The sequence below is a fragment of the Chiloscyllium plagiosum genome, chromosome 31, assembly GCF_004010195.1.
Source record: "Chiloscyllium plagiosum isolate BGI_BamShark_2017 chromosome 31, ASM401019v2, whole genome shotgun sequence".
Lineage (NCBI taxonomy): Eukaryota > Metazoa > Chordata > Chondrichthyes > Orectolobiformes > Hemiscylliidae > Chiloscyllium > Chiloscyllium plagiosum.
Window position 1 is genome coordinate 20,420,243 of NC_057740.1, and position 18,709 is coordinate 20,438,951.

The window sequence follows — 18,709 nt, forward strand, 5'->3', positions numbered from 1 at the left end:
AACTTACAATATTCCTATTGGGTGACTGTGCATGTTTCCCCTGGCTGCTTAGTCTAAAACCAGAGATCATACTTTCAGGATAAGGGAGAGGCTAGTTAAGACTGTGATGAGGAGGAATTTCTTCACTCAAAGGGTGGTGTATCTTTTGAACTCTAGACCTCAGGGGACTGTGGATGTTCAATTATTGAACATTGATGGATTCTGGAACTAATAACATCAAAGACAATGGAGTTAGTGTGGGGAAAATTGCATTGAGGTCGGTGATCAACCATTATCAAATTGAATAGTGGAACCAGCTCAGTGGGCTAAATGACCTACTCCCTGCTCTTATTCTCCAAGATCCTGAAGATCCAGGGAAAGAAGGTTGATAAAAAAGATAAATAATGAGAGAGGAATTTAGAGAGAAATAAGTATGCGCACAACAAGAGGAAATATCTGACCAGAGTAAAGAGAGAGTGAGAAAAGGAAGAAAGAAAATAGTGGAAGATAATGGCAAGAAGAGATATAAAGCATACAAAGTGGTCAATCAGATAGTTACAGTTCTGCAAGACAATTTGTTTTTAGCTGAACAGCACCACAGGAGATTAAATAGTGATTGTCATGTGCTGAATTAAGGGAAGTACTTTAGTGTAAATTTCAAGCAAACTTTGCATCATTTGATTGGCCATTTTCTGTTCAGAAAAAGAAGTATCTATGCAAATGATTTATTGACATAGTTGATTTGTACTGTTTCGACAGCAATTGTTGGTACTGTGCGATAACATAAATTGTGCAAACTTCTAACAAGATATTTTTGCTTTATACTTTGAGTCTAATTATGGGTATAACAGACTTCAGAATATTTTTCAGACAAAGAATAAAATGTAAAGGACAGAAATGGATTTGTCCTTGTCCTAAATCTGGCAATCAATTAAACTAATTCAGCTCTAAAGAGAAGCAAGGATGATTAAAAACAAAACAGCATCTTGAAGCATGGCGATGTCTTTGTTCACATTACCAGCAGCTATGTGTCTGTTATGCTCACTGCTCATTCGCTGTCCATGGAATAACTTTGGCAGAGGACCAGGAATTTTTACAGCAGAGGAAGGATACCAAGCGAGCCAGCACTGATAGTGTATGTGACACACAGGAAACTGGAGCTGTCTTTGTCATTTACAGTGGCTGCCTGTGCTGAACTCTCGCAAATTATAACAGCAGATCATTAAAGCAAATCCCTAAAGGCTTTGGATATAATATGCAGAATGATCTTTACTATTGTGGTATGAATTGTAAGGGCAGGGACAGTTGCCTGTAATGAGTGATAACTAGTTTTGTAAACACCTCTGACAGACCTATGCCTGCCACAGAGCTTTTAACATTGGTTCGAAGCAGATCACTAACAGCCGATGAAGTGAAGGTTGATTCTGGGACACAGGCTCTTCTCTATGCTGTTCCCAAAGGAAAGGGGAATGAGCAAAATATATCTGCATTCCCAAAATAGCACAAGGCACTGTGAGCTGGTTGGACTGTATAAAAACATGAAAAGTATCTTACAGATATTCAATTCAAATTTTATTTCATTCAGTGTCTTTCCACAAGTCTTTCACAGTCTGTGCTGCTGGTCAACAGCTTAGAGCAAAGCTGCAGCTGCTACTAAGCTACTCTTCGATTATGATATGGAATGTGGGGATAAATACCAACCTGGGTAAGTAATCTGTTGTTTTGTGTATATATTACTTCTTCATTTCTTTAAATTTAGTGTTAGCAATTATAGCTGTTTCTGTTTCCCAGTGTCTCATTCTAGCCAAACAAGCGTGCAGATAAGTAGGTGAAAACATGGCTTTCAGCCGTTTGATTTTAATGCTGCACATTCACTGTATTGTACTTGAGTTATCCCACTGCCAAATGTCAGCAGAGAAAAACTAGCCAGTGTGCAGATCATTGTAGAATTCCAAATCTGTGTAACTTCTGGAATATTGCAACAAAATCTGCATTGACATTCAGCACCTCGCTCATATTATTGCACCAGTCTTGGTATTCAGTAATCCATCTGAAATTAGAACATATTTTTGGATAGTGATAAAGTGTTGCGATCTTCCATTATCCTGAATTAGAGATTAAATCCAGATATGCAGTGTAACCAATTACTTTCCAACTGGACATCAAAGTACTTAATGGTCTTTTTAAAAAAAGATCTTTTATTTAGAAAGTGATTTTACAAAGTCTTACATTGCAGGTTCACGAAATATTAGAAAACTTATTTCACATGGAGATTTTGTGTTGTAATACTGAAATCCTTTATTTAACTGGAAAAATTATTTTTGATTAGCCACTCAATATGTTGACTATTTTGATTTGAATTAAACATTATTGAATATCTTTAGCAGTTCTTCATTAATCATAATTTACTCATTTCATGAAAAAGGTTGTATTAATTGTATAATATATCCTTCACTTAAATATTTGTTTATGGTTCTCTATCTCTGCATGAAGTTATGTTTTCAACTGTTATCTGTGAGTTTAGTAACAATTATAATTGATATGTTTGGATTGTAAATTTTGATTTAATTTTTATCACAGCTTTTTAAGATTAGTTTAATTGCATCTGTGAAATATTTGTATTCAACAATAAGCTTTTAATGAAGTTAAAAATTTTTTGTCAGTAACACTTAAGAGACATACACTAGGACTGATGGCTGCTTATGGCATTGTTTGTCTTGCATAACTGCAGTGTGTGTGTGTGTGGATGTAGAATACATCTGCTGATGCAGTGCTTTCTGAGCTGTCATAGCTTGCTTGCTTAGTACTTCTAGTCAATGTGGATCCACAGAGGAATTAAAATTAAGTTGAAAGAGTAATGCAGCGGGGTGTATCTTGTATCAGGAAGACATATGAATATCTGCGGTTGTGTATAGCGGTTCAACTAACTAACGGCAATTAGACTTGTATCATCGTGTGGTATATATTGATTAATTTGATTTGCTTATTTTGAAACAACATTATAAAGCACACCATGTATCTTGCCCTGCGGAAAATTCACTAAAATAAAGACATTAGCTGCCAAATGTAGCAATTTTAAGAATATTGAAAAGGTGCTAGCAAAATCATGAAGAAGTCACTGCTCATAGCGCCAGAACTAAACAGTGCCAGTTTTAATATATCTCAATGTTGAGTGAAAATACTTGGACCTTCAAATGCCAGACTACCCAAAAGACTGATGTGCAGACCATGATGCCTGATTTATCCATGGGTGTTTCTTCCAATGCAGACAGCATACAAACTTTATGCTGCCTGCTCATTTAAATGACTGTGGTGTGCAGCTGGCACAAAGCTAAGCATTGAGTACTAGCTTGGAAAATGATGAATGGTCCCATCAGCCAGAACTAGACACTGGTATCCAAAAAACTGCCTGCATTTTGTAAAGATTAGGTGCAATCTCTCTGATACTAATGCTGGAAGCCATTTTGAAACTGCTTCAGAGCTAGAGATAGACACAAGAGGGGCACAACATGGAAGAAAATGGGCTCCGCTATTTTCAACGACTGCGCTGGAAGAATATGTTCAAGAGTTGGAGAAGAGGAGCGACATGAGGCCCATTCTCTCACTGTCTGTAGTCAGAAGTATTTGCCACTGCCAGAACATTCTGGGACATGCTGGGATCCCTGGTTCCACCAGTATCTCCAAAAGGATGCTGTGCACCTGGTCAAGGACTTCCCATCCGGAATTGGAGAGATTTCCTCTTGCCCTTCAGTAGTCGGCACAATACCAGCCCCTCCCAGTTTATTATGAGGTTGCCACTTGGTTCAGTGCAGCCTCAGCTGTCTGGAAGAATGCTCAGCATTGTAGGAAGAAGGTTAATGACCTCTTCCATTCTACTAGGGTAATTGGCACTATTTTTTCTATCTAATACCTCACACTCACTCAATGTCTGCTACTACTCAAACTTTACAGCAAGGCTCATGGAGTGTTTACCGCTCTCATCTTCCCCAAACTGCATCCACCATCACCACCATTCTCCCGGCCCCCAAACACACACACACACACACACAACTCGACATGCCCTGTGTGCTGCCAACTATTTCGCTCAGGCATCTCACCACATTCCCCCCTATCTACTGCAGCAGTAACAGTTAAAGCCACTCACTTTCATATTGTACTGTCTGTTTTTCTTAGTCCAGGAAAGAACAGTCCGGGAAAGAATAGGAAAGGGCAGAAAGAGCCAAGTAATGTGCTGAATTACCTGGCATTTACCTACTCACCCAGTACAAGGCCAGGTTCCTGACCTTCAGCTCTTGAATAACTGACTAGGCCCAAGCCCCCCAGCTCAACACCAAAAGCTTCCCTTGACTTATTATGCCAGGACCCAGTGATTGACCCGGTATCTCCCTGGGCTTCACTGAGGACAGTTCCCCTTGGGCCTTGGAATATGGCTGTCGATTGCAGCATACACAGTGTTTGCTGTTTAAGCAGCTAGCACATAGTACAGTGTGAGATTGAGGCAGCAATGGTGTGTACAGTGGCAAGATTTTCACTTCCTTAACTAATGACCATTAACCAACATAGCAAATTGCCTAGCTTTGTGGCTGCATTGAACAGCAAGGCAAATCCCAGTCCTGTCAGACTTTAAACTGTGACTGAGGGGACCAATCATGTAAAAGCAAGGAAAGACACGAATACGCAGAGTGCCTGGAAAGATGCAGCCGAGTCCTACCTATTGTTTGCAGCATCTTTCTGTTATTTGCTGAAAGTTGAAGACCACAAGGCTATTGTCTCTGCGTTACCTGATCCCACTTTAACATTTTGGCAAATAGACTTTCATTATGACTTAACAGTCTGTTGAGTAGATCTTTTATTAGAATCGTCTCAGCTACCACAAGCTGTGGATTTTCTCCATGGTGGTCGCACACAGATTTTTGTCCTTTTCCTTTGTGAAATGAACAATTGTAAACCCTTGAACTCCTGAGCAAAACTTTGTTAATCTCACATTCTGTGACATTCTGTGCATGAGGTCGCTACCTTGTGTCCTCCAGATTTATACATAGTTGGGATTCCATCTGAGCTTGGAGCTTTTAGAACATAGAACGCAGAACATTACAGCACAGTACAGGCCCTTTGGCCCTCCATGTTGTGCCAGTCTTTTATCCTATCCTAAGATCAGACTAACCAACGTGCCCTTCATTGTATTATCTTCCATGTGCCTAAATGTCTGTTATGTAAATGTCTGACTCTACTATAACTGCCAGAAGTACATTCTACATACCCACCACTCTCTGTAGAACCTACCTCTGACATCTCCCCTAAACCTTCCTCATGAATTATACCCCCTCATAATGGACATATCCACCATGGGAAAATGCATCTGGCTACCCAATCTCTCTACGCCCCATCTTGTACATTTCTATCAAGTCACCTTTCATCCTTCTTCAATCCAATGAGAAAAACCCTCGCTCCCTCAACCTTTCTTCATAAAACATGTCCTCCAGCCCAGGCAGCATCCTGGTTAATCTCCTCTACACCCCCTCTAAAGCTTCCATATTTTTCCATTAATGAGCCGACCAGAACTGAACACAGTATTCCAAGTGTGGTCTAAACAGGGCACTATAGAGCTACAACATAACCTCATGGCTCTTAAACTCAATCCTTCTGCTAATGGAAGCCACACACCATATGTCTTCTTAACAATCCTATCAACCTGGGTGGCAACTTTGAGGGATCTATGGACATTGATCCCAAGATCCCTCTATTCTTCCAAAGTGCCAAGATTCCTGCCTTTAACCCTGTATTCTGCATTCAAATTCAACCTTCCAAAGTGAATTACTTCACACTTTTCCAGGTTGAACTCCATCTGCCACTTATCAGCCGAGTTCTGCATCCTGTCAATGTCCCATTGTAAACTACAACAGTCCTCCACACTATCCACTACTCCACCAATCTTCATGTCACCGACAAACTTACTAACCCACCCTTCCATTTCCTCATCTAAGTCCTTTGTTAAAGTCACAAAGAGCAGAGGTCCCAGAACTGATCCCTGCTGACCACTGCTGGTCACAGGGCTCCAGGCTAAATGCTTTCCATCTACCACCACCTCTGTCTTCTGTGGGCCAGCCAATTCTGTATCCAGGCAGCAAGATTTCCATGTATCCCATGCCTCCTTACTTTCTGAATGAGCTGAACATGGGGAACCTTATCAAACGCCTTGCTAAAATCTATCTACACCACATCCACTGCTCTACCTTCATCAGCGTGTTTTGTCACATCCTCAAAGAATTCAATAAGGTTTGTAAAGCATGATCTGCCCCTCAGAAAGCCATGTTGACCATCTCTAATCAAACTATGGTTTTCCCAGTAATCATAAATTCTGTCTCTCAGTTTCCTCTCCAGTAATTTGCCCACCACTGACGTAAGGCTGACTGGTGTATAATTCCTAAGGTTATCCCTATTCCCTTTCTTGAACAAATGAATAACATTTGCCACCCTCCAATCATCTGGCACTGTGGACAGTGAGGATGCAAAGATCATCGCCAAAGGTGCAGCTATCTCTACCCTCACTTCCTGTAGTAACCTAGGGTACATCCTGTCTGCCCCAGGGGATTTATCTTGCCTTCTGGTTTTCAAGATTTTCGTTGCATCTTTCTTCCTAAAATCAACCTGTTTGAGCATATCTGTTTCAAGCTGTCTTCAGAAATGTCAATGTTCCTCTCAGTCGAGAATACTGAAGCAATGTATTCATTAAAGACCTCCCCTACTTCTTCCGACTATGCCTGGTTGGCCCCACCCTCATTCTGGCCATGCTCTTGTTCCTCACGTAAGTGTAAAATGCCTTCGTGTTTTCCTTAATCCTACCCTCTAAAGCTTTTTCATGTCCCCCCTTCTAGCCAGTTTCTTTATGGCTGCCTCGTAACCCTGTAAAGCCCTGTCTAACCCTTGCCTCCTCAAACCTTAAGTAAGCTTCCTTCTTCCTCTCCCTCCCCCCTTTTCTTGAGGGAGAGTTTCTAATGGCTTTGTTAACTTATATAACAAGGTGTTTGCTGTCTAGTTCTTGATAGTCTGAATACTTACCTGCAGCTACCCCATTTTTATTTTAGTCATTTGTGATTTGTGGGTGTTGATGGCTGGGTCAGCATTTATTACCCGTCCCAAGTTGCCCTAGAAAAGGTAGTGGTGAGTGGCCATCTTGAACTGCTGCAGTTCACCTGCTATGGGTTGACCCACAATGCCATTAGGGAGGCAATTCCAGGGTTTTCACCCAGTGAGAATGAAAAAGCAGCAATATATTTCCAAGTCATGATGGTGAGTGGCTTGGAGGGAAGCCTGCAGAGAACGGTGTTTTACCCATGTATCTGCTGCCCTTGTCCTTCTTGATGGAAGTGATTATGGATTTGGAAGGTGCTGTCTGAGGATCTTTGGTAAATTTCTGCAGTGCATCTTGAAGTTAGTACACACTGCTGCTACTGAGCATCAGTGGTGAAGGGAATAGATATGTGAGGATGTGGTGCCAATCAAGCAGGCTGCATTGTCCTGAATGGTGGTGTTTGAGTGTTGTTAGAGCTGTACCCATCCAGCCAAATGGTGAGTATTCGATCATATTCCTGACTCGTGCCTTGTTTCTGATAGATAGGCTTTGGGGAGTCAGGCAGTGAGTAACTCACCACATTTTTCCAACCTCTGACCTGCTCTTGTAGCCATTGTGTTTATGTATTGAGTCCAGTTGAGTTTCTAGTCAATGATAACCCCTAGAATGTTGATGATGGGGCACCTATTCAGGGTAACATCATCAAATGTTAAGGGGCAGTGGTTAGATTGTCCCTTATTGGTGATGGTCATAGCCTGGCATTTGAATGGTGCGAATGTTACTTTGTTAGCTCAAACCTGGATAGTGTTGCATTTGAACATGGACTGCTTGTCTATGGAGGAGTCATGAATGGTGCTGAACATTGTGCAATCATCAGTGAACACCCCCACTTTTGTCTTTACAATGGATGGAAGGTCATTGAAGAAGCAGCTGAGGATGGTTGGGGCTCAGGCAGTACCCTGAACAACTCTTGCAAAAATGTCCTGGAGCTAAGATGACTGACCTACAACAACCGCTACCATCTCCCTCTGCACCAGGTATGACTTCAACCACCAGAGAGTCTGTCCCTGATACCCATTGGTTCCAGTTTTGCTGGGGCTCCTTGATGCCTCACTTGGTTGAATGCAACCTTGATGTCATCATCTCTGGAATTCAACTCTTTTGTCTATATTTGAACAAAGGCTGAAATATGGTCAGGAGCTGAGTGGACCTCACAGAACCCAAACTAGGTGTCATTGAACAGATGAAGGCAAATGTGCCAAATGTCGTCTTCACCACCCTGTCTACTTGTACTCTACTTTCAAGGAACTATGCCCCTACATCCCAGGTCCCTTTGTTTGGCAACACACCCCAGGGCCCTATGTTTAACTGTATAAGTCCTGCTCTGGTTTGCCTTACCAAAATGCAGCACCCCACATTTATCTAAATTAATTCCATCTGCCACTCCTCTGCCCATTGGCCCATCTGATCAAGGTCCCGTTGTACTCTGAGGTAACCTTCTTCACTTTCCACTCCACCTCTAAATTTGGCATCATCTGCAGGCTTACTAACCGTATCTCCTGCATTTACATACAAATAATGGAAAACAATGGAACCAGCACCAATCCTTGCAACAAAACACTAGTCTCAACTCTCGAGTCTGAAAAACAACCCTCCACCATCACCCTCTGTCTCCTACCTTCAAGTCAATTTTGTATCCAATTGGCTAGGTCCCCCTGGACTCCATATAATCTAACCTTGGTAACCAGTCTACCGTATGGAATTTTGTCAAAAGCCTTGCTGGAGTCCATACAGACAACGCCTATCGCTCTCCCTTCATCAATCTTCTTTGTCACTTCTTGAAAAATCTCAGTCTAGTCAGCGACCAATAATTTCCCACACACAAAGCCAGACTGCCACTCCTTAATCAATCCTTACCTTTCTAAATGTGTATAAATCCTGTCCCTCAGAATCTCCTCAAACAACTTACCCACCACTGAAATCAGGCTCACCGGTCTATAGTTCCCTCGCTTTCCCTTGCACCTTTCTTTCATAATGTCGCCACATTAACCATCCTCCAGACTTCCAGCACCTCACTTGTGTTCTATTCGATGTAGGCATGAGGTTCTCCAGTTTGTTTGCCAACTATGATGTATACATCCATCCCAAATTCTGATATGCTTTACTTTTCCTCATCTGCAGTGATTTCTCAGAAGAGGATGTATCTTTGTTTCTCAGTTATGCTCAGTGTGGTGCATTTTTCTTTTTACTTTGATTATTTTCATCAAACCAATTTCATTTGTTCCTTTTATGACTTTTCTGCAAATCTAGCTTTCCTGGGTGGGGGGGGGTTGTATGCATGTCAGTCTTTTTGTTGAGGTAGTAAATATAATCTGGGAGCATCCTAAGGTCTGTGAACTGACAGGCTTCTCTCATAACACAACTGATCATAACATCTTTTATGTTCTTCTAGCTTGTGATGATAAAGTCAATCTAAATAATTGCTTGCTCGTACAGAAGTTAAAAATTGCTAGAAGGAGACAAGAAGATGAAGCTTTTTGCCTTGTGCTCATCAGGAGTAGGACACAGCAAACAGATTTGACAAAAGAGATACCTAATTATATATTTACTTTGTTCAAATATTTGCACCACTTTACACCACCACCTCTTGAGATGGTTGTCACAGAATTATTTCACCTTGAGAGAAAACTGTGACTAATATCTGTCAGATAGTTTCTTCATTACTAGAGCAACAAAATGCAAGTCTTAAAGAAAATGGTTCTAATATTTAATATATTTCAAAGTTTAACTGGATTGAATAAACAAACTGACCCCTAGGTTATGAGGTAGGGTATTGTCATGATGCCACAAAGCCCTAAGACTTAAACAAAAAGATTAATTCATGTCTTTCTTCATTAAATGGTTATGCAGCAGTACACATTGTTATTGAAGAAGTCCACGTTCAGGACTTTTTTTAAACCAGAATTTCCCTTTTCTGATTACATAATGGATCGATATCTCTCAGTGCTACTTACTGAGGTAATTTATCTGTTTTGCTTACTTTTTGTATCTTTTTTCACTGCACAAAGCTACATAGACAACAACAAAGATTAGTCCTCCTCAACTACTCAGAAAACTTTTAAAAATTCATTGAGCAAGCAGTAAATGGGAAGTTTTATTTGTCACATTTGCAGACATTCCATGAATGTGTTCTGAAGTTACTGTCCATCAAATTTTTAATGTTTGAAAGAATGGTTAAATTCATATTTTTAGAAATCATGAATTATACATTTGCAGAAGCATAAACAATGCAATAACCAAATCTGCACTTCTATGTAAAATTATATTTTCACCAAAGCAGCTTTGATAGTATCAAAATAATAAGCTTAAATATTAAATTCTGTACTTTGTTTAGTTTATTTGCAATCACAGCCCTTCAGCATGTTGTAGTACAGTGACAGTGTCTCAACCTCCAGGTCAGAAGGTCCATGTTTAAGGTCAGCCTGTGTTCAAGCAGGTTGATTAAAAGTTTATATATCACTATCACTGTAGTCTTCAAAAATGTGGATGATGCTTTCAGCTGGAAGAAGTTCATCTTTTGATCTGCACTTCTCCGATAAACTATGACACTGTCTCAATGCAATCAGAAACACATTCCTTCTAAAAATGTATTCATACAAAATCAATTATTCCCAGAGAGAAAAAGTGGAAGAACATCAGGATTCCCAGCATTTTGGTGCAGAGGGATAGAAGAATATAGTGTCCTTCCAGTATTCAAACTTACAGTTCAGTGATAAACGTTTAAAATGGGTTCAGTGCCTTTACCTATGCAATCTTTCTTGGTGGATTATTTAATAAGATGTTTAATAAGATATTTAATATTTCTTTGAGAAAATATCATTTCATTCCTTATTTATTTTTAATTTAATTTAATGTTTTTATGTGTAAACGTATATCCTTTGTCCTACTGACCCCACTTACATGTTGAATTCATTTTTTTCATACAATTTAATACTTCATTTTCCTCGACAGGATCCTTTTTAATCTTCTCTCTAAATTGCAGAGCTTAACCTGCCCTAATCTTTCCCTGCAGCTCATTCCCTATACCTTTTGGAAAGTTTATTCTGATGTTCTTCACATTCCTTTTTTGGCACGTTCTCAGGAGTTCTCATACTTTGTGTATCCACATATTTCCTCAAATGTAGCGTGTGTTTAAACAAAACAATGCAGCAAAATATATGTAGCCAGAATATTGCAAAATACATAAAACTGACTGCTTCGACAGGAATTATGTTATTTGTGGTGGGGTATGCCTGGGATATTTTTTGTGGGATATTTTTTGTGGGATGTGGGTATCGCTGGCTGCCCAGCACTCATTGCCTGTCCCTAGTGGCCCTTAAAAAAGGTGGTTGTGAGCTGCCTTCTTAAACTGCTGCAGTCCACCAGCTGTGGGTTGACTCACAATGCCATTAGGGAGGGAATTCCAGGACTTTAACACAGTGACAGTGAAAAACAGCGATATATTTCCAAGTCAGGATGGTGAGTGGCTTGGAGGGAAACTCAGGTGGTGGTGTTCCCAAGTACTTGCTGCTCTTGTCCTTGTGATGGAAGTGGTCGTGGGTTTAGAAGGTGTTGTCTGAGGATTGTTGGTGGATTTCTGAAGTGCATCATGTAGATAGTACAACCTGCTGCTCCTGAGTGTCAAGTGTTGGAGGGAGTAGGTGCTTGTGAATATGGTGCCAATCAAGTGGACTGTTTTGTCCTGAATAGTGACTAGCTTCTTGAGTGCTATTGGAGCTGCACCCGTCCAGGCAAGTGGGGAGTATTCCATCACACTCCTGACTAGTGCCTTGGAGATGGTGGATCAAGAGGTGAGTAACTTGTTGCTGTATACCTAGCATCTGACCTGTTCTTTTAGTCACCTTGTTTATATGGTGATTCGAGTTGAGTTTCAAATCAATGGTAGCGCCCAGGATGCTAATAGTAAGACTACTGAATGCCACAATGCAGTGTTTAAATAGCCTTTTACTGTTGATGGTCATAGCCTGGCACTTATGTGGCATGAATGTCACTTGTCAGCCCAAGCCTAAATATTGTCTAAATCTTGTTGCATCTGAACATGGACCACTTCAATATCTGAGGAGTCACCAATGCTGCTGAATATTGTGTAATCATTGGCGAAAATCCCCATTTCTGACCTTATGGAGGAAGGCCATTGATGAAATGGCTGAAGATGGTTGTGTCTTGGACACTATCCTGAGGAACATGTGCAGAGATGTCTTGGAGCTGAGATCTGAGACGACTGACCTCCTATAACCCCAACCACCTTCCTATGTGCCAGGTATGACTGCAACCAGCGGAGATGCCCTGATATCCATTTATTCCAATTTTGCTAGGGCTCCTTGATGTCCCATTGATGCAGCCATGGTGTCAAGGACTGTTACTGTCACCTCAGAATTCAGCTCTTTTGGCCATGTTTGGACCATGGCTGCAATGAGGTCAGGAGCTGAGTGGCCCTGGTGGAACCCAAACTGGGTGTTTCTGAACAGGTTATTGCTGAACAGGTGCAGCACTGTTGATGACATCGTCCATTATTTTACTGATTATCGAGAGTAGACTGATGGGGCAGTATTGGCTGGGTTGGATTTGTTCTGTTTTTGTGTACATGGCATAACTTTTCATCCTCAGTGTTTCCTCTAAGTGTTGTTGAACATGGAGGAGTATTGATTCATTAGCCAGGGGAGGACAGTACATGGTGATCAGCAGAAGGTTTCCTTGCCCATGTTGAATCTAAAGTCATGAGACGTCATGGGGTCTGGAGTCAATTTTGATCATTTCCAGGACAACTGCCTCCCAACTTTACCACTATACTGCCTCCTCTGCTGGGTCTTTCCTGCCAGTGTGGATGGTGCTGGTGATGTCTCGGACATTATGTGATTATGAATAATCTGTTAAGACATCTCTCCCAATTTTGGCACTAGCCAAAAGGAGATCAGATTCCCTACTGTATGAAAACATGCCCTTTGGCCCAACAAGTCCACACCAACCCTCCGAATAGTAACCCACCCAGACCCATTCCACTACATTTACCCCTGACTAATGCACCTAAAACTATGGACAATTTAGCATGGCCAATTCACCTGACCTGCACATCTTTGGATTGTGGTAGGAAATTGGAGCACCAGGAGGAAACCCATGCAGACACGGGGAGATTGTGCAAACTCCACACAGTCAGTTGCCCAAAATGGGAATCAAACCTGGGTCCCTGGTGCTGTGAGGCAGCAGTGCTAACCACTGAGCCACTGTGCCGCCCCCAAAGGAGGACTTTGAAGGGTTGATAGAACTGTTTCTATCATTGTCTTTTCCAGTTCCTAGGGCGATGCCAGGTGATCTGTCTGGTTTCATCGCTTTCAATGGAAAAGATATTGGTGAACCAGATGGGTTTTTCTCTGGCCAACAACAGTGGTTTCATGGTCATCAGTAAATTCTTAATTCTAGATTTTTTTCAATTGAATTCAAATTTCACCATCTGTTCTGGTGGGATTCGAACCCAGGTCCCCAGAGCATTAGCTGAGTTTCTGGATTAATAGCCTATCAATAATACCAGTAGACTATTACATCCTCGAGGCACTTACAAAACCTATCTCGTGAAATAAAACAAGCAAACATGACTATTCGAGACAAATAAGCCCTGGCTATTTGGGAGGACTGTGCTTACTGTTAGAGGACCTGAGTGGTACCCACAAGTGACTTATTTCCACTACCATTCCTTCTCCTCATTGAAACTAATTCTACATCCCTATCTCCCGAACCAAGTTCTTCTCTAACTGTTGCACGAGCACCCTTGATTAATAGTGATACCCTTGCACCTTTACTTAGCTTTCCATTCTTCATGAATGTCATATATCACTCAATATTCAGAACCCAATCCTTGTCAAAGTGTAACCATGTCCTCTGTAATGGCTAACAGATCATACTCATTTTCTTCAATGAGCACATTTTCTTTGTTGTCAGTGATAAATGCATTTAGATATCAAGACATTAATTTTCACTTTTTGTTATCTTCACAACATCAAATCTTGATTATTCCTGATTCCTGTGTATTTTTCCCTCTGTCCCGTCCTGACATTCTTTGAGGATAAGTTGAGTAGGCTGCACAACTTTCCTTTGGAATTTGCAAAAGTTAGTGGTTATTGAAATGTATAAAATACTGAATGGTCTCGATAAGGTAGATGATGAAAGTCAGTCCAAGTCTAAGGGCCAATATTTTAAAATTAGGAATCCTCTGTTTAGCACAAGAGTTGAGGAGGTTTTTTTCTCTCTCTTAGAGTTGTGATTTTGGAACTGTCAACTTTAGAAGGCAGTATCATTAAATAATTTTTAAGCTGAGGTAGATAAATTCTTGTTAAACAAGTAATGAAATGTTACCAAGGATAGATGGGGACATGGAATTCCAAAGACAAACATGAATAGCTGAGCTGGCTCAAAAGATCATATGATCTACATCTGCTCCAAACTTATACATTCAGATGTATGTTCATTTGTAATTTTGATAAGGGCTTTTAAAAGATGTGGAAGTGAGGGAAAACTAAATGAAATGTGGAGTTCAGGCAGATAAAAATTCTGTAATAAAAGGTGAAATAACAGAGATGGTGTAGAAAAGATAGCTGGCATTAGAAATACAGATACTGAGGGTAAGGACTGAAAGATTTCATTGATGGGGTGAAGTGAAACCAAGCATTAAAGTATGGCCAAAAGGGGAAAGGTTTCATATCAATTACAGAAGGTGGGAGAGCCAAGGAATTAAAAGGATGTAGAACCTCCTGCCATATCAGATGCAAATGTAATATTTTCTAACAAATTGCACTTTGTAAAAGCAGAACTCAGAGGGAGACAATGAAAGAATTGAGTCCGGATGTGACAGGATTATGTAGATAAATGTTGTAACTGTAATGAACGTTAATTGGGACCAAAGACAAATCATGTTGCTGGAAGTGAAATACATAATGGCTGGATAGGGTTTAACCCTCAGTGCAGCACATAACAGCATTCTTGAATTCACCATAAGCTAGCTGATGGTGAGATGATTGAAACTGGGGGAGAAGAAGAGGATGGCTTGGGTTTTAATGATGTTAGTTTAATGGAGGTTCTTAATCATCTAAATTTTGATGTCCATAGTCAGTTTACCAGGAGTCAAAGGATCAGGGGTGATTGCAAAAATGTGAAGCTTGACCCCATGCCTTCCAAAACAATTACTGAGAGAGATCTTTGGGGCAAATAAGGAAGATAAGAATGGATCCTGAGGCATTGCTACAAACTTCAGGTCAGCACGAGATATTCGCTTGGGTTCAACATCATGAGTCACTTGGAAGTGGATCCCTAAGAAATGGTGCATATGTTTACTCCTCGACACCTAATTAGACTGGTGCATGAGCAGGGAACTCTGTCGGATATCATAGCATATATTTCACAGAATGGGATGTTGAACTGACCAAATTGCTCATTTTCTGAATAAAAACAGGAGGTGCTGTAGGTCCTCAGCAACTGAGGCAGTGTCTGTGAAGAGAGAAATAGCTTCAGAATTAATGAATTTTCAACAGACTTCCTCTGATGCTTCCAGGCCAGCTGAGTGTTTCCAATATGTTATGCTTTTATTTCAGATTTCCATCATCTGTGATACTCTACTTTTGCATTTATGCATTTTTTGATGTTTTTAAAAAGATGGATTAAAAACGTTAGTGAGATGAAGTGAATTTTACACCCACAAACTAGTTTATTTGGACCTGAAATTTGTGAATTGACAATTCATAGTTTTCACAACATAAATTTGAGACTTTTTCTTATGGAGAATATATAATTTATTTCAGTCATGCTTTAGTAAGGTTTATCAATACTTCTGAAGATGTTCATTGCTCCATTACTAAAAGATAATTGTAAGTATTGTCAGTAGTGGCGTGCATGCAATTATTAATAATTCCATGGATGCTAGCATCTGACATATGCCAGCCTCTCTGCATCATCATAGCACATCAGCATAATGCTGCACTTAGGCATGTGCCAATAACTAGCATTACAACGCTGCTGAAGGTCATTGTGTGTTGCTGGGCAGTCACCCAGTTCATCGATTGGACAAGGCTGCATTGCAGGACTCCTCGCGCGCTCTCTTAGCATTCACTCATTTTGCACCTACCTGGATGCTCAAAACAGCCCTGCCTTGCCTCGTCTTGTCTTGCTTAACCTTTTTGCAAGTTGCGCCCTCAGCCGGAGCTCAGAGGCTTAAAGACCTGCTGCATTGCCCTTGCTGTTAATGCAGGCACAAAGGCAAACAACCTTCCATGCTTGTCCATGGCCATAAGGTGCAGAGGTGTACATGAAACTGTATGACGCCTTGCTACATCAGTTTGACATGTGCACTGTGTGCTAGCAGCTTATGACAAACATACTGCACATGCTACAAGTGAACAAGCATACCTCAAAGTCTAAGGGGAATAATCCTCAGTGAAGTACAGGGGTCATGGCACAATAAGTCAAAGGCAGTTTCTGAAGTCAGTCCAGGGGCTTAGGTCCAGAAGACAGACATGCTTTTTGGGCAGTTGTAGTCAGGGGAACCTGTATCTCTGCAGTCTGAGGATTGGGCCATGGTCAGTGTTGTGGGTCCATTGCAATCAGTCCAGGGAGTTGCAGGAGCATAATCAGTGAGCTGTACAGGAATCTTGTCACTCATCTTTCGAGGCTGTCTGTCCAACTCATTCAAGGTGGTGGGCCATGGTGGGGCGGGGGCACTGTCCACTAAAAGTCAAGGGGCAAGCTATCAGTATTGCGGGAGGAAGGTTGGGAAACCTAATCATGGGGATTGGAATGCAGATGATGGCATTTACACAAATGGAAGGGAGAAAATCATTGACTTTCCTATTGTGTTGCTGGGCATTCACGCAGATGGTGGAGAGTGCATTGACCTAGGTGGCAAACCTGGACCATTCTGACAGGGTCAAGAATCATGGCTTCCTCTGACATTCCTGGGGAAAGAGGACATCTCTCCTCTGCACCCCCTCATCCACCAGGACTCCTAGGTCCATGGCCACAGAGCAGGGAACCAATTTCCTCGTGTCTGCCATCATGTGTGCAGTTCCTGAATGCCAAACTGTGACTGAATGCACAACAGTGGTTTAAACCTGACACCAGTGCCAGGAATGCTGGTCTATTCAGGTCTACTCAACATGAGCAAGTACCTCTGGCTATGGTGAGTGGTAAAATTGGGATAGAAACAGACGGGAAGGGCCACACAGACTGGGATAGGTAGTTAATGAGCAGTGCTTTGGAAGGCAGAGAAAACTCACTTGACTTTGTAGAGAGAAGCCCTCCACGAAACCCGCCAAAAAAATTGTAAAGTTCAGTGCACAAAGTTGGACATCTCTGGGCAAGGAGGAGCAAGCAATCAGTGCATGGATTCTGGGGCGTGAGGTCCAAGCCTCATTTAAATTCAACCAGCCAGATGCATGAGGTTTTTTTAAATTTCAAAAATACACTTTATTCATTAACATATCTTTAACTACAGATCTAGTCACTAGAGCAGTTCCATTCTGTACAGTTTTTACATAAGGAGCACAACAACCCCAAGGCATTTCTTACTGATACAAGGCATTTCTTACATACAATTGAGGCACTGGGAGGATCCAATAATTGAATGGACCCCATTGTACTTTGGTAGAAGGACCTGAGACAGTGGTCTTTCCCCACTGCACCTTGGCAGCAGCTGCCCCAAGCTTTAGTGCGACGCTCAGCACATGGTCCTGGACCTTGGAATGTGCCAGTCTGCAACACTCAGTTGAGATCAACTCATTATTCTGGAAGATCAGCAAGTTTCGGGCAGTACAAAAGCATCTTTCACTGTGTTGATGGTCCTCCAGGCGCAGTAAATGTTTGGCTCAGAGTGCATCCCAGGAGCAGACTGTAGAGTACAGTCCTGCCTCATAGAGTTGCTAGGGACAAATCTTGAGGAAAACCACTTTATCTCTCTCCAGACCTCCTTTGCAAAGGCACATTTTAACAGCAGATGTGTGGCAGGCTCGATCCCAGCCACTTTGAGGACAACGTGCAGTGGCGCAGAGAGTTCTGACATATATGAAAGACCTCAGAGGGAGAATCCCTCACATCATCAGCCAAACAATGTCTTGGTGCTTGTTTGAAAGTTCTGATGGTGAGTAATATAGTGGGTGGCACAGTGGTTAGCACTGCTGCCTTACAGTGCCAGAGACTCAGGTTCAATTCCCGCCTCAGGCGACTGCCTGTGTGGAGTTTGCACGTTCTCCCCATGTCTGTGTGGGTCCCCTCTGGGTGCTCCGGTTTCCTCCCACAGTCCAAAAATGTGCAGGTCAGGTGAATTGGCCATGCTAAATTGCCCTTAGTGTTAGGTGTAAGAGAATGGGTCTGGGTGGGTTGTGCGTCGGTGTGGACTTGTTGGGTCGAAGGGCCTGTTTCCACACTGTAAGTAATCTAATCTAATTCTGCTAAATGACTTTGACAGTCTGCTCAGGGAACAACCTGACAGTATCAGCCCTCTCCTTTTCCTGCAGGGTCTCGAAAGCTGCATACTGATCACCTCCTGATGGATTTGTGGTCAAAGGTGTATTTCATTGGAATTGCCAGTTCGCCAGCTGCAGGTGGACAGATTCAGGTCCA

General features: G+C 41.7%; 1 protein-coding gene across 1 annotated transcript in view; it reads left to right on the forward strand.

The window, feature by feature from the left end:
- Positions 1 to 1,131: 1,131 nt before the first annotated feature.
- Positions 1,132 to 18,709, forward strand: part of LOC122565300 (leucine-rich repeat and immunoglobulin-like domain-containing nogo receptor-interacting protein 2) — a 169,642-nt gene continuing 152,064 nt past the window's right edge. Inside the window, exon 1 of the mRNA XM_043721111.1 lies at positions 1,132 to 1,684. The gene's annotated coding sequence lies outside the window, so the exon portion shown is untranslated. The remainder of the gene's footprint in view (positions 1,685 to 18,709) is intronic.